Source organism: Sphaerodactylus townsendi, linkage group LG07 (assembly GCF_021028975.2).
Source record: "Sphaerodactylus townsendi isolate TG3544 linkage group LG07, MPM_Stown_v2.3, whole genome shotgun sequence".
Taxonomy (NCBI): domain Eukaryota; kingdom Metazoa; phylum Chordata; class Lepidosauria; order Squamata; family Sphaerodactylidae; genus Sphaerodactylus; species Sphaerodactylus townsendi.
In genome coordinates, this window is record NC_059431.1 from 13,020,604 (window position 1) to 13,036,971 (window position 16,368).

General features: G+C 46.0%; 1 protein-coding gene across 1 annotated transcript in view; it reads right to left on the bottom strand.

The window, feature by feature from the left end:
* Positions 1–16,368, bottom strand: part of LOC125436941 (unconventional myosin-Vb-like) — a 140,691-nt gene that overhangs the window by 55,858 nt on the left and 68,465 nt on the right. The window lies entirely within an intron of this gene.

Below are 16,368 nucleotides of genomic sequence, written 5' to 3' on the forward strand. Positions count from 1 at the left end.
ACATGCCACGGTCACCTCTAGATTAGGACTACTGTAACTTCCCGCTTCTACGCTGGCTTACTTACTTTGGCCATGGATCCGAAAACTGAAAATCTCGTGACAGAATGCAGCAGCCAGACTCTCTTTCCGAGCAACAGGCAAGGGACCGGATTATCTCCGGTCCTATACTCAACTGCACTGGCTGCCGATCGAAAGTACCGGGTCATGTTTGCAAAGTTTTGGTTTTGACCTTTAAAGCCATTCGCCGGCCTTGGCCCCTGCATATCTAAGTAGACCGCCTTCTCCCTATATCGCCTTCTAGGCCCTCCGCTTCCATCGGAGGCTGACTCTCACTGGTGATCCCTTGGCCCCAAGGCTGCATCCCCGGGGCTGGCTCCCTACTAAGGGCCAGGGCTTTACGTTTTCTGGCCCCTACCTGGTGGAACAGAAGGCTTCCAGGTGAGATCAGGGTCTCTGGCGTGGATTTTACAAAGTTCTTCCGCGAGGGCCTGCTGTGTAAAATCGGACCTGTTCCGCCAGGCATTTGGCCGTAGCCGGGATGATAGTTATCAACTGCAACAAAAAGCAAACATCTGGCCTCCCGTGGGTTCATAAAAGGGGGAATAGAATAGCTGAAGCCATCTTTAGTCTAATATTTTATGTATTTTAATTAATTTATATATATGATGTTTTAACTTTTTATTTTGTTGGAAACCGCCCTGAGCCTTCGGGGAGGGCGGTATACAAATACAATCAATCAATCAATCAATCAATCAATCAATAAAATAGAAGGAGGAGGAGGAGGAGGAGGAGGAGGAGGAGGAGTTTGGATTTATATCCCCCCTTTCTCTCCTGCAGGAGACTCAAAGGGGCTTACAATCTTCTTGCCCTTCCCCCCTCACAACCAATACCCTGTGAGGTAGGTGGGGCTGAGAGAGCTCAGAAGAACTGTGACTAGTCCAAGGTCACCCAGCTGGCGTGTGGGGGAGTGCATAGGCTAATCTGAATTCCCCAGATAAACCTCCACAGCTCAGGCGGCAGAGCTGGGAATCAAACCCGGTACCTCCAGATTAGATATACGAGCAAGCAATTTATTTGAGATAGGACCACACAAAGAAATATTGAACTGAAGAGGGTTTTTTCAAACCCTTTCCTTGTAAGAACTCAAAAGCTTCAAGGACAGTTTGCAAGACTGTGCAGCTGCAGGAGGGCTTGGCTCGCTTGTGCGTCTGAGTGTGATTTATGGAGCGCTTTTCACTACCCTGTCCAGGTACCTGAAAGGAATCAATAACTTAATTTGGGATCTGTGCCATCTTGGAAAGCTTCACGGCCGTTGCAATGTGACGGGAGTCTCGCTACTCCGGACTGAAGCTCTGCTTTAAGTGCTATTCGCCGAGGGCTCTAATCCCTTCCAGGAGGAAAGAGACAGTTGTGTTACTTAACAACTACCGGATTTGACTGGCAGATGTGCAGCCAGAGGAGGCCAGACCTGCAAGTGAGGACAGCCTTCAGCTATAACACGGGTCTCCAATCTTTTTGAGACTGCAGGCACACTGGAATCCTGACATGGCCTAGTGAGTGCAGCAATAAAATGCCCCCCACGTGACTAAATGGCCTCTGCCCAGGGACATATGACCCCCACATGTCCCTGTGGGCAGAACACCACAGCCCAGCTTCCACCTCTTCTGAATTATTTACCGTATATACTCGTGTATAAGTCGACCCGCATATAAGTCGAGGCACCTAATTTTACCACAAAAAACTGGGAAAACTTATTGACTCGCGTATAAGTCGAGGGTGGGAAATGCAGCAGCTGCTGGTAAATTTCAAAAATAAAAATAGATGCCAATAAAATTACATCAATTGAGGCATCAGTAGGTTAAATGTTTTTGAATATTTATTTCAAAGAAAAACAGTAAACTCGCTCTGTAAGTGGAAAAGAGGGTCAACAAGAACAATATGGTCTCAACAATAACTTTAAAGGTACAAAAACCCTTAGCTCAACCAGCAACCAAGCTAAAACACAAGAGTTAAAATCCTTCAAAACTGGATTTTTGGTCAGGGGAGGAATGTTTGTGTTAGCAGCACCAACATTTCAGAGTATCTTTAGGAGACCCTCCTGATGATACCACCCAGGTTTGGTGAAGTTTGGTTGAGGGGGTCCAAAGTTATGGACCCTCAAAATGTAGCCCAATCTACTATTAGCTCCCTTTGGAACCAATGGGGAATGGAAGCACCCATTTTGGGGGTCCATAACTTTGGACCCCCTAAACCAAACTTTACCAAACTTGGGTGGTATCATTAGGAGAGTCTCTTAAAAAATCCCTGAAATTTTGGTGCCGCTAGCCTAAAAACAGCTCCCCCTGGAGGCCAACAAAGTAAAAACCCTAAAATATTTTTTAAAGACACCTGACTCACATATAAGTCGAGGGGGCTTTTTCAGCACAAAAAATGTGCTGAAAAATTCGACTTATATGCGAGTATATACGGCACTTCCCAGCAAGACAATCCTGGTCAGAGCCCAGCATCCATTGTTCATCCTCTTTTAGGGCCTTATGCTTGCCAGACCCATCTCAGGGGTTCTGAGAAGGTGATCCAATGTCAGCAAAGGAAACTATCCCCACCAGACAACACATGAAAACAGGAAGCGGCTTTATACTGAGTCAGGCAACTAGTTCATCAAGGTCGGTATTGACTACTCTGCTTGGTGGCAGCTCTTCGGGTCATCTTTCACATCCCCTACCCAGAGGTGGGATCCAGCAGGTTCTCACCAGTTCCCGAGAGTGGGTTACTAATTATTTGCGTGTGCCGAGAGGGGGTTACTAATTGGGTCTGCTTTTCCGTTAGAAATTCCATTCGGTCCAAAAATCATAAAGTCCTGTTGTTTCCTATGTGGCTGGTTAGCGAAGGTAGAAAACGGGATAATTCTCCCCGTTGGGCTGTTTTAAAAACATGTTTTAGAAATATGGTAAAGTTCCTTGTTTAAGGAAAGTATCCGTCTTTTGATTTCTAGAAACAAAATTAAGTATTGGAAAGTATTAAGTATTTGACAGGCAGTCAATTAGAGGAGAAGTAGTTGTTTCTGTTGGCAGTAGACGATAGGACTTGCTATAATGAGTTTAAATGATGGACAGAAAGATACCAGCTGGAAATTAGGAACTTTGTTTTTTACAGTAAGAGTTTTTTACAGTAACAGAGAAATTATTAATGCCCCGCCCCCGGAATGCCCGGCCACGACCCCATCATGCCCCGCCCAGCCCCATTGGCGCTACGCCACTGTTTGAATCCCACCACCATGGGAGCCTGTTACTAAAATTTCTGGATCCCACTACTGCCCCTACCCCTCAAGTGGTGGGAGTTGAACTGAGGACCTTCGGAAGCGAAGCCCAGGGCCCTGACACCTTTCCATGATAATGCCTCGGCCAATAACCGTCAAAGGTCTCACCACCAATCTCCTCAAGTGCTTTTTAAACAGGTCATTTGAAGGCCATTTGGTTCCTCTACACATCACATGAGGGGAAAGCCACGTTCATCATACTGACAGCTTCTACGCAAAATTTGCTTTTGTTTTTCTTCAGCTGCTCATTTCACCAGGAGGGAATGTGGGAAAAGCCTGCAAGATCTGCTTGTGTTTTTCCAGTCCACTGAAAGGTTTATTCTGCTGTGAGGAAATTGCACAGATTTTTTTTCCCCCTAGAAACTTAAATAATCAATATTTGTAGTCTGACTTGTCGTGTAATTTTGCAGCGGCTTCTGGACTACTTCTTAGTAATACCTTCCTATCAACAATTCAAAGGAGCTTTACTCTTTCTTCATCAGAAGTACACATTTATGGAAAGGCACTTCTCTTCAGAGTACCTTTGCAAGGAGGACAGGCTACTACAAAATCACCACGGTGCATATAAACAGCCATACAAATGACTGCCAGCGAACAGCATGGTCTGACGAAATGTTTTCTGGAGTGCTGTGTAGTTTCCGGGCTGTATGGCCAGAGGTGGGATCCAGCAGGTTCTCACAGGTTCCCGAGAGTAGGTTACTAATTATTTGTGCGTGCCGAGAGGGGGTTACTAATTGGTGATTTTGCCACATGATTTTTGCCTTAGTTACGCCCCTCCTCTCAGCAGTAGCGCGCAGAACTTGAAGCAGTCTTGCAGGAGGTGCACCGGCATGTGTGGCAGCCTGCGCCTGCGTGCATTCGTTTCCCGCCCAAGGACCGGCACAGCAGCTTCATCCTTGCCACAGCCCCGCCCAGAAATGCCCCGCCCCCAGAAATGCCCGGCCACGCCCCCGTTGTGCCCCGCCCAGCCCCATTGGCACTATGCCACAGTTTGAATCCCACCACCATGGACCCTGTTACTAAAAATTTTGGATCCCACCAAGGAAATACTTCTTCACGCAACGTGTGATTGGTGTTTGGAATATGCTGCCACAGGAGGGGGTGATGGCCACTAACCTGGATAGCTTTAAAAGGGGCTTGGACAGATTTATGGAGAAGAAGTCGATCTATGGCTACCAATTTTGATCCTCTTTGATCTGAGATTGCAAATGCCTTAACAGACCAGGTGCTCAGGAGCAACAGCCGCAGAAGGCCATTGCTTTCACCTCCTGCATGTGAGCTCCCAAAGGCACCTGGTGGGCCACTGCGAGTAGCAGAGAGCTGGACTAGATGGACTCTGGTCTGATCCAGCTGGCTTGTTCTTATGTTCTTATGGCTGTGTTCTAGCAGCATTCTCTCCTAAGGCCTTAATCCTCCTTAGGACAGAATGCTGCTAGAACACAGCCATACAGCCCGGAAACCACACAGCACCCCAGTGATTCCAGCCCTGAAAGCCTTCGACAATACGTTTTATGGAGTGTTTAAATGATTTTTTTCCGTGCCATTCTGTGGATTCTAATTGCATTCGCCCAGCCTCAAACGTAATGTATCTGTGCAAACCTATACAGAGTCTTCCAAGTCTTAGCACAAGGTCTCAACTTTGTTGGATTGGTGGGCAAAGCCACAAAATGCTGCCACCTTGTCTTAACTAAGGTGACCAGATGGTCACCTTTGTAAACCGGGATGGGCGGGTAGGCGGCCGGCTGCGCGCATGCGCGCACAGCCGCAGGAGTGCACTGCTTTCTGGGGCGCTCCCATTTCCCGCCTCGTGAAAGGAAGGGAAACGGGAGCACCCCAGAAGGCAGTGCGCTCCTGCGGCCACGTGCGCGGGAGGCTGCCGCACTGCCTTGCGCCCCAGAAGGCAGTGCGGCAGCCTTCCAAAAATCGGGACACTTCAAAAAACCCGCGGGACACGGGACAAATTGTTTTAAGGCGGGACTGTCCTGCCAAAAGCAGGACGTCTGGTCACCGTAGTCTTAACCCAATGAAATCATGTCTGCCTGGTACTGGTGACTCAAATTGACGTTTAGGCTGGTTTTCCACCATTTTTCTCTGCAAGTTGCTGCCGCTCTAACGTTTGAAACGGTTAAGGTTGTTGAGTTTGGCTCATCTAAGTTTTATAATAATTTCTGGATTTGGAACCCGATTTACCAATTGCTGAAAATTTCAGCAAATGAAAAGAATGGAAGCCCGGAAAGGCTGAGAGAAAGCTTTTTGGGGGAAGTACCAAAAGGCGGAGGAGAGCCATTTCAGCTAATTTCTAATAATGAAAGGCCAGATGTACGCATAAACACACACACTTTTTAAACACACATTTCAAATACTTGGCAGCCTCGCCTAAGATCCTTGCTGCTTTTTTACGGTCTTCAATTAAAGCTTACAACCCCCCTGAGAGGCGGTAAAATCTGCTACTCTTAAGGTGAAGTCACACAGCTTCGCATCTGGGCTGGCACAGCACAATATTTTGGTCTGTATTTGAGGTTGAATCCAGCGGTACATCCGCCATTACTTATTCAATGATTCTCCTCTACAGGTAAAAGATGAGCGTTTTGTTTTGCTGCATATTCAAACACTACCTCCTTTTCTAAACAGAACTCAGCTTCCAATACAATTTTTTACCAGAACATCCTTAGCCTATTTTATGATAAAACATTAAGGCTTTCAAAAAGAGGGACACTTCAAACAGTTTCTATCTCAAGATACCTCCCGGGCAGTCTAAATCAGAGGCAACATCCAAACAATTAGGATTATTGAGGCACCAAATTTATGTCAATCTAGTAGGAGCCACTGACTTAGCCAGTAGGAGGTTATTTCCATTGCAAAAAAGAAAACAGGATAAATATAAGAAATCCCTGGCAGAATAAGACTTTCCCTCCCTTCTGGCCTGAAAACTAAAATACAAAGGTGAATTCACTATTAATATTCTATTCTCAGTGCCCTCAAGGTGCCCAACACTGGCTTCCAAATGCAGCTAACCGATAACTGAAACCCAGGAAGCAACAAGAAAGGCCTGAACCCTCCCCACCACCAACCCCACTCACTGTGGGGTATCAGATTCAAAGCCTGTAAATGTTCCCCCTCCACTCCCTGCGAGATCTGCAGGCTGCTAAGGACTAATAAGGGCGGCGGGGGGGGGGGGGACCTATTGGAAAGACTATACAATGCCTCTTTTCATCAAGAACATCACTAGGCCAGAGGAGGGCAGTAGAGTTACTAAGGTGGATAGGTCAATTTCCTCTTATTTGTTTGGCTGCTGTCTCTTTGTTTCCCTCAAAATGTTGTTTTCAGGGACGTCCTTTCAGCTGGGGTTGCCAAGTCCCCCCTGGCCACTGGCTGGGGATGGGAGGGGGGGTAGAGCTGTCAGCTCTAAGTTGGGAAACTTCTAGAGATTTGGGAGCTGAACGTGGGGAGGACAAGGACCTCAGTGGGGTACAATAGAGTCCACCCTCCAAGGCATCAATATCCTCCAGGAGAACTGATATCCACAGTCTGGAAAGGAGCTGTAATTCTAGGGGATCCCCAGGTGCCACCCGGAGGCTGGCATCCCTACTTCCAGCAAATGCCTCCTCTTCTTGCTTCTTTGTCTTACATCCGTGAGGGCAAGATGCTCTCTCAGCATCCTGTTGACCACTCTGGACAGGGAGAATTCCAGAAGATTTGGGGGCGGAGCCTGGGGAGGGGAGGGAACTCGGCAAGGATGTGATGTCACAGAATCCACCATTCAAAATGGCCATTTTCTCTATGGCCTGCCAATCAGTCACAATTCCAGGAGAACGAGACCCGATCTGGAGACTGTTAACACTATCTCAGCCTCTCTCTCCAACCTTGCTGATAGAGTTGGTCGATACCAGCCTGATTCGTTCCAATTCAGATTCGGACCAGATTCAGATCAATGGGCTCGGACTGGCCAAATTCCAAACCTTGCAGATTCGGACTGCCCCAAATCTGTGGGAATGTCCAAGAATTTTGGATGTGTTTTTTGTGTGTTTTTTACGTTTCGGCCTGCAGGGGGTGCATTTTTAGACATACTGGCATCAAAATTTCAGAGTATTGTCCGGTGTCTGCCCTGATGATACCCACCAAGTTTGGCGCAATTTTGTCCAGGGGGGCCAAAGTTATGGACCCCCAAAAGGGGTGCCCCTATCCCCCATTCTTTCCAATGGGAGCTAAGGAGATGGGGCTACCCTTTTGAGGGTCCATAACTTTGGCACCCCTGAACCAAACTGCACCAAACTTGGGGGGTGTCATCATGACAGTCACCGGATGATACCCTGAAGTGTTGGTGCCTATATGTCTAAAAATGCACCCCCTGCAGGCTGAAACGTGAAAAAATACCAAAAAATATAAACCCAGTTTGGCTGCTGATCCGAATCCCATGGATTCGGATTGGATGGGATTCGGACGGCTTGGATTCGCACCCTACTTGTCTGAATCTGCCCAAATCAGCGCAGGTTCGGTCTGAACCCGGATTCGGACTGTCCAAATCTCCAACCCTACTTGCTGAGACAGAAAGCTTGAACACCTCTTCTTCCCTTTCATATCCTACTATGGGGTCCCTTCCCCACCAAGGACTTCCATTTCTTTTCTAAAGCAAACTTCAGTCCTTAGACCAGAACAGACTAGCTTGAAAGCTATCAAACCCCACACAGCAGTGATCTAGACGCAGCATGAAATAGAGCGGTCACAGTTACTGACAGGTAGCTTCTTCCAGTGCACACAAGATAAATCACGTTATAAAACATTTAGCACTCAAGGGATGGAAGCTTTGCGCACAGATGCCCGAGGATGCAAGCGAGCGAAGCTATAAATGCCAGCCGATGTTTTATGCAAGCCGTAGAAAAACAATCATTTTTTTCAAGTTCAAATTAAGAGAAATCCCAAACTCCACCGAGCCTTGGATTTAGAACTTATAAGCAAAAAGCCTAGGAATGCACAGAGAGGCACAGAAGGCCAGCCTTTCAAAAAAGCTGCCACTCTGGAGAACTAATAAACATGTGAAATCTCCCACCACCACCCAAGAATTAATCTGTAAACATAGTTTAAGGATTAAGTTACACCTTTACCAGTTTATCTCCATGATTAACACTAACTAAAATTCTCTCCTTGTCAGGGTTTGAAACCAAGGTCTGAACTGTACTTATAAGGCGCACATTAGCATTAAGTCTTAGCCAAGAATGAATGGGATACAAGCCAAATAAATAAATAGCAGTAGTGTAATTTATCGTAAGCCATAGGCCATCATTATCACTTAAAACACTACATAAACCATGTGATTCCCTACATACACTGGGACAATAACTCTACCAACATACCAATATAAAACAGTAAAATTCAAACATCACAAGTTACAGTTTAGATTTAAAAATTTGGCCTCTCCTCCAAGTGGCTGCTAAGTATTGGCCTTAAAGGTAACCTTAGAAAAAACACCAGCCACTAAAAATTGCAGTCTGTCTTCTTCAGAACTGGTAATTTCAGATAACATTGGGTTATTACCTTGAATAACATTGTATAGTGGGCACCATAAGACATAGTGGGCTAGATCAGTGGTGGCGAACCTATGGCACTCCAGATGTTCATGAACTACAATTCCCATCAGCCCCTCCCAGCATGGCCAATTGGAGATATTCCGTGGGAAAGGCTTGAAAGTGAAGGCTTATAAATGCCTTTCTTAGGGTGGCAAAAGAGAGATCAGTTAGATATCAGGAATAGATTTTATTTTTCTTGACTTTAGGAGACCAGATAGAAATTTTCGAGACAGCGGCATCCATTTTAAGCAACCAGTCACAAATTGTATTGGTTTCCCATAGTTTAACTGTCTCAATTGATCGGCACAGAATTTTTAAAGTCAGGCAGAAGTAACCATTGAGCTGAAAGGTTTGGAGGAAAAGGGATGGGGTTGAAGTGGAGAAGTGGATAACCCCAGTGAGCCACTTGAGATCTCTGAGTCATGATCATAGGGTTGAGATATTTTATTTTCCCACCAGGGTAAAACAATTAGCCCAAGTCACACAGTCAGCTTCCTCAGCGTGTTGTAGTGGTTAAGAGTGGGGGACTATGATGTGGAGAACCGGGTTTGATTTCCCTACTCCACCATATGAGTGGAGGACTCTTATCTGGCGAACTGCATTGGTTTCCCTGCTCCTACACATGAAGCCTGATGAACCCATTTCTCCATCACTGTTAACCCATGTGGGGTAGTGGTTGAGAGCAGTGTACTCTAATTTGGAGAATCAGGTTTGCTTCCCCACTCTTCCACATGAAGCCTGCTGGGTGACCTTGGGGCAGTCCCAGTTCTCTCAGAACTCTCTCAACTCCACCTGCCTCACAAGGTGTCTGTTGTGGGGAGGGGAAGACAATTGTAAACTGCGTTGAGACGTCTTAAAGGCAAAGAAAAGGTGGGATATAAAAGCTGGCTCTTCTTTTTCTACACCACGCTCGCTGTCTGGAGACATAAGGATAGCATTAACATCTATCCAGAACACTGGCCATCTGCACAAAAACAACACAAACCACCGCTTGTTGGATGATGGCTGAAGTCTACTCAGGACACACACAAAAATCTCAGCTACAGATCCACTTTGAGTAGTTTTCAATATTATACCACAGCTCTTGGCAGAGTCAACCCGAAGGAAAGGGCGAAACCCATGTTATTCTCAAAGTTTGTCACATTCTATGATTAGTCTGAGCAGAAACAGTCACGGAATGCAACTTTTATGTCTGGAAGAACAACCATCTGCCGGTCCATCGTCGTCCCCCACCCCCCGCCTCCCCAGAGCCTGCGTTGGGTCAACATCCCATGACAACTGGACACGTTTGTAGTCGGTTTTCTCAGCCAGAAGTGATTTTTTTTCCAGCTTCCAAACTATTCACATCGGCCAGATGGCAAACCCAACAAAACAAGCCAACCTTAACCCGGCCACTAAAAAAAAATAATACTCTTTTACAAACAAGCAAAAAGAATGTAGAAAAGCAAGTGTTATATTGCTGGCGAGACAATATTCCCGGGGAAACTCTTTTCTGCTTTGATAATCAGGGGATGTTCCGCTAAGCTGGGCCGGAATGATTGAAAAAGGCATTTGATTAAGCGACGGCCATAATTGATTATATAATCACAATCTGGGATCGGAGGGGTGAAAGAAAAGCGGTACAACTAGGTCAGCTCTTCGGGGCTTGGTCATACATTTCAGCATCGACAGTTTTATTTTAAATGCTTTGGAAACGAGCAATTATCCGAGGCCGATTCCCATAGCTGTGTTCATGGCCAGCCCAGTCTATATCAACTCCAGAGTTATCGGCATTTTCGTTCTGCCTAACAAACTGCTAGTCCAAGATAGTTCCGTGAACAGCGGCCCATTTGAAGATATTGCTAGAACACCAGTCCCTGTTTCAAGAGAGTTAACTGAGGCCTGCTAATTAGCACTCACTTTTAGCTATTCAACAAACATACCTCAGAAGCATCCCAGAGGTGGGATCCAGCAGGTTCTCACAGGTTCCCGAGAGTAGGTTACTCATTATTTGTGTGTGCCGAGAGGGGGTTACTAATTGGTGATTTTGCCACGTGATTTTTGCCTTAGTTACGCCCCTCCTCTCAGCAGTAGCGCGCAGAACTTGAAGCAGTCTAGCAGGAGGTGCACCGGCGGCGTGGCAGCTCATGCCTGCCATGTAATTCGCTTCCCCGCCTACAGGACTGGCGCGAAATGCACAAGCTGCTCGCGATCCTTTGCCACAGCCTCACGCCCCAGGAATGCCCGCTCCGGAATGCCTGCTACACCACGCCGCATACGTCGTGCCCCGCCCAGCCCCATTGGCGCTACGCCACAGTTTGAATCCCACCACCATGGGAACCTGTTACTAAAATTTTTGGATCCCACCACTGATTCTGGCCCCTTCCACACATGCAGAATAAGGAATCAGATACCCTGTTTCCCCTAATATAAGACATCCCCGAAAAATAAGACATAGTAGAGGTTTTGCTGAAGTGTGAAATATAAGGCATCCCCCGAAAGTAAGACATAGCAAAGTTTTTGTTTGGAAGCATGCCCGACAAACAGAACACAGGAAAAATAAGACATCCCCTGAAAATAAGACATAGCACAACTTTGGGAGCAAAAATTAATATAAGACACTGTCTTATATTCGGGGAAACACGGTAGTTGCAAGCCACCCAAGAGGAGGCCCAGTGAAATGAATGGGCAACAAGTTTGACAGCTTGCAGACAATTACAGATCCTCCTTCTGCACAGGAAGTAACAAGAATTCCCTAGAAGGAAGTACCCGTTTCCTAGAACAAAACAGCTGGAAATTACGAAAGCAAACCCCCACTGGTTGAATCACAGGACCTAAACTGAACTTCCAAGCATTTCATTCCGTTAAGCGAGCATTGATTCCCATTGCTCACTTATGATTACTGCAGGATTAGAGTCCTTTGACACCAATCAATAAGGATTAATAGCCCTTGACTCAAATGATCCAATGCACCCAGCATTTCCCACCCTCCTCTTAACAACACGTGAGGTAGTATATTTATTAATTAATCCAATTTGTTCATTTGCCAGTTCTTGGAAGTTTATGTGTATAAATAAACATTTATTAGCCAAAGGCCATAACCACAGACAGAATCATAAACTTAAATCATCAGTAGAACAAAGAAACGTTTAACTAATTAACTTTTGCTGCTAGAAACATAAAAGTGGCTACTTTGGTAGTAACCCCAGCAAACATATCAGCCATAAGGAAGCTAACTTTCTCCTCATCACTACCTGTCAGGCTCATCAAGAGGTTGGAAGTTTAGGACTGGCAAGAAGTTCAGAGTACATATACCAGTGGTGGCGAACTTTTGGCACTCCAGATGTTATGGACTACAATTCCCAAACTTGGTTAGTATATGTCCGTGGTGGCGAACTTTTGGCACTCCAGATGTTATGGACTACAATTCCCATCAGCCCCTGCCAGCATGGCCAAAAGAAATTCCCATCAGCCCCTGCCAGCATGGCCAAAAGAAAAAAATTAAAGATCACTATTGCCAGTAGCATGATATTTTCTGGGAAACCCAGAAGTAATATCACGGCCCTCTAGGAAGTGCTGGAAACTCTATGGTAAATCCAGTGTTTCTGGCAATTCCTAGAGAGGTAGGATGTCATGTGTGGGCACCCCCATGTCCCAGATATCCTGATGGTTAGCAGTAGCTCATCTGACAAGACTTAGGTTGACTCATCAGTGGGGACCAATTTTAATGGGTCATGACAGACCATATGTAATTTGCCACTGAGTTAAGGATATGTTAATTCTGGATAGTTCCTATGGTAACAAATGGAAGAGAAGTTATTAAAAGACGGCCTTCCCTAGCGAAGAGTGATAGCTTTTGTTCATTAAATGTTACATTTTTAAACTCCATTCCATACCTCAAAAGGAGAATTTATTAGGGGTTATGTAGAAACGCCCATTTAGTTAATCATCCATTGAAAATACGGCTGAAGTCACCAATTTTCTAAATCCTCTACTAGTTTAAATCCCATTTCCAGAAAAGTTTTAGTCTCTAAACTTTTTGTGCTGGTAGATCAATAAGTCTTAATTACATATTCAATAGAGATCACAGCAGTCAGATCACTGGGTAGAACCAGGGAGATTTAGGTTCAGCACTACACTATAGCCATGATGCGGCTGGCCTCCACTCGGGCCAGGGCCTTTACAGCTCTGGCCCCTGCCTGGTGGAACACTCTCCCTCCAGCTGACCGGGCCCTGCGGGACCTTGTAGAGTTCCTCAGGGCCTGTAAGACTGAGTTGTTCCACCAGGCCTTTGGAGAGACCAGCCGCTGAGTGTGCCCCCCCATTCCATGGGTCCCCAATATCATTGAGATCCATCATTGGGACCCATAGGACCCACTGCCTCTCCCACCCCCCTTCTAGGAGGATTAAGTTTAAGTGAGATGCCTATCTTAGGAATTAGCTGCTGTTTTTACTATATTTATGGTACCTGTATTATGATGATTTTATATATATGGTTTTATGTAGTACACCGTCCAGAGCCCTTTGGGGATGGGGCGGTATATTTAATTGATTGATTGATTGATTGATTGATTGATTGATTGATTGATTGATTGATTGATTGATTGATTGATTGATTGATTGATTGATTGATTGACTGACTGACTGAATAATAATAATAATAATAATAATAATAATAATAATAATAATAATAATAATAAATCTCAAACAGGAGACCTCTCATCTGGTTGTGCCCCACCCAACCTGAGGGGGAGGGTAGGAAAGGGGAGATGGGGAGGGGGTCTGTCACCTGGTCATGGCCCACCCACCCTGAAGGGAAGGGGAGGGAGGGGGAGAGGTTCATTAAATGTGAATTGCAGACTGTACAGCCTTAAAGTATTTTGGGAGCATGCAGAGAAGGGACTAGGGGGTTACGTCCTCCACTTGGTTTTGCTGTTCTAAACAAGCCTCGCTGAAATTCTTTTTTGCACATCAAAGGAAAAAGTACATCAGCCATTTAAAAAATCACATGGTGAGATACTGCAACGTCAGTAATTATCTCATGAGGTTGTTTAAACAAGAAAATTGCCTGGGAATGGCCAGAGAAAAATGTACATTGCCCTGAGAACCTCTGGGAAAGGGTGAGATTAAATTAACTACATCATTTACAAATTCTTTGAACTCTTCAAAAAATGTTCAGTTTATGAAGTTTCCAGGATCAAAGATCGGCCCTTTCTGCACAAATCTCTGAAAACGTTTGCAAAATGTTTTTGATTCCACACACCCCATGTCTGTCCACACTCTCCCCTTCGAAACGATTTTTGGGTGCGATTTTGTGACAGTTCCTCTCTCTGAGCAGCAGTGGCGTAGGAGGTTAAGAGCTCGTGTATCTAATCTGGAGGAACCGGGTTTGATTCCCCGCTCTGCCGCTTGAGCTGTGGAGGCTTATCTGGGGAATTCAGATTAGCCTGTGCACTCCCACACACGCCAACTGGGTGACCTTGGGCTAGTCACAGCTCTTCAGAGCTCTCTCAGCCCCACCTACCTCACAGGGTGTTTGTTGTGAGGGGGGAAGGACAAGGAGATTGTAAGCCCCTTTGAGTCTCCTGCAGGAGAGAAAGGGGGGATATAAATCCAAACTCTTCTTCTTCCTTCTCCTTTTTGGTATTCTCTGTGGATTCGATGCTACAATGCTTCAAAGCTTCATACCATTCCCATAGGTAGCATGCACGAGGCTTCAAAGATTTGACCTCCCAAAATTTAAAAAAAATGATGAAATAAACAGGTGAGCCACCAGAGAGAGCTCAGAAAATGGCATTGAGGAGAAAATCTAATAACTGCAGAGAACCATGGGAAATGGTTCGAAGAGATCCAAGAATCAACCATTTTTAAGGATCAGGGAGTGATGTTTGTTTCTTGCCAACAGCGGTAAAAGTCCAGGAACCCAAAAACAGACTGGTTCTACAAACAGCACGTCCTTTTGAAGCACTCCAGATATGATGACCTGCAAAATGTTCTCCCCACCACTGTGCATGATCTCCCAAGGACAGAGAAATCGGCATAAAATAAAATTACTGGTGCATTTGCAATTTTTATCCCTCCTCCTCTGAATTCTCTTCTCCAAAAGCCTTCCTGGAGTTAAATATACATTAGATGTTCTCAGCACAGCCTACCTCCATCTCTCAGCCCACCGAGAATCCAGCCAAGGCAGGAAAGAGGAAGACGGAGAAAAGGACTCTTTCTAAACCTCACACACACTTTAATTTATTGATAAAGTGTCAAGAGGAAGACTGCAAACGTCCACTGCGCTTTCTGCCACTGTGCTGGGTAAAATGTCTTTTTCAAGTAGATCTTTGGTGCTGGTGGAAAGGAAAGTGGAACGGGGCAGGTGGGATGGGGGAAACGTTCAGGGAGTAGGAAAGGGATTGGAAACCCCGTTTTAAGGCTTGCACCGAGACAAAACGAGGCAGGCAGGAACAGAACATGCAAGAACAGTTTGCCTACATCAAGAAGTCAGGGAGGTTTGTGGGGAAAGGCGATGTTCGTGAAAAGGGGAGAGGAAATCAGGAGTGAATTTTGGAGGAAAATAAGTGGGGATCTGCAAGACTCATGGAGGGGGGAGAACCAGCATGGTGTAGTGGTTAAGAACAGGTGCACTCTAATCTGGAGTACCGAGTTTGACTCCCCGCTCTGCCACTTTTATTTTATTTACTTATTTATTGTATTTATAAACCGCCCTCCCCCGAAGGGCTCAGCTTGAGCTGTGGAGACTTATCTGGGGAACCAGATTAGAGTCTGCATCCCAACACAGGCCAGCTGGGTGACCTTGGGCTAGTCACCATACTTTGGAGCTCTCTCAGCCCCACCCACCTCACAGGGGGTTTGTTGGGGTGGGAAGGGAAAGGAGATTGTCAGCCCCTTCGAGTCTTCTTACAGGAGAAAAGGGGGGGGGATATAAATCCAAACTCTTTTTCTTCTACCACCCCAACCTTTTGCTGGGAAACTCACTGCCAACACCTCCCCGACCCACCAAGGGACCCACAGGAGAGTCTCTGTTCTCATGTTCCCCTCAAAAAGTCCCGTAGTGGAAGGGGAAGGGAGGGGCCTAGTCGCAGGGGAACGATGGGGGTGGCCCCTTTCCCATGGCCACACAGGTCTCTCCAGTGCTTACAAACTTCCAGTGAGGCCACCTGCACGTCCTACAGGGAACTGCAGACTAGGGATGACAACTATGAGTTGGGAAATACCCTGAGATGTTGGGGGTGGAGGTTTGGAGAGAGAGGTTTGAGAGGTGCAGTACCTCAGTAGGTTATAATTGCACAGCGTTCACTCTCCGAAGGAGCCATTTATCCCAGGGGAACCGATATCTGTTGCCAGGAGATGAGTCCTAAATCTGGGAGGTCTAAATCCCTAACTGTAACCCTTCTTCACTTGACCATGTATTCCTCACACGCAAAGAACCAACGTTCAGCAAGCTTGCCACACAGAATAAATACACAGAGGGTTATCTGTCTCTCAGGCTTGCCAGCT